The sequence below is a fragment of the Sinocyclocheilus anshuiensis genome, unplaced genomic scaffold (assembly GCF_001515605.1).
Source record: "Sinocyclocheilus anshuiensis isolate Anshui unplaced genomic scaffold, SAMN03320099.WGS_v1.1 scaffold68, whole genome shotgun sequence".
In the NCBI taxonomy this organism is placed as follows: domain Eukaryota; kingdom Metazoa; phylum Chordata; class Actinopteri; order Cypriniformes; family Cyprinidae; genus Sinocyclocheilus; species Sinocyclocheilus anshuiensis.
The window spans coordinates 515,453-516,181 of NW_015555741.1; positions in this window are offsets into that span (position 1 = coordinate 515,453).

The window sequence follows — 729 nt, forward strand, 5'->3', positions numbered from 1 at the left end:
GCCGTGACGTCTGCTGGTGTTGCTCCATTGTGTCTGATCAAGTCCAAAGTCAATGCAGCCGTCTACCAGGAGAATTTGGAGCACTTTATGCTTTCAGCTGCTGACAAGCTTTATGGAGATGCTGATTTCCTTTTCCAGGAGGACTTAGCACCTGCCCACAGTGCCAAAACCACTTCCAAGTGCTTTGCTGACCATGATATGACTGTGCTTGAGTGGCCAGCCAACATGCCTGACCTGAACCCCATATGGAATCTATGGGATATTTTCAAGAAAGATGAAGAACAGTCGATCCAACAATCCAGACGAGCTGAAGGCTCAGCAGTGCCACAGGCTGATCGCTTCATGCCACACCTCACTGATGCTGGAGTTTGTGCTAAAGGAGCCCCGACCAAGTGTGGGTGCAGAAATGAACACACTTTAAAGAACTTGAGCTTTTCTGTTTTGCAAATCCTTTTTTTGATTGATCTTAGGAAATATTCTAATATTTTGAGATACTGGATTTTTGACTTTCGTGAGCTGTAAGCTCTAATCATCAAAATTAAAACCAAAAAACGTTTGATTAAAATGTTTTACTTTACATGTAATGAATCTAGAATATATGAAAGTTTTACTTTTTGAAATAAGTAACACAAAAAATTTACTTTTTCACGATATTCTAATTTTTTGAGATGTACCTGTACTTAATCTTATTTTATGTTACATGTAAGACTGAAAGTCATATCGGTTTGG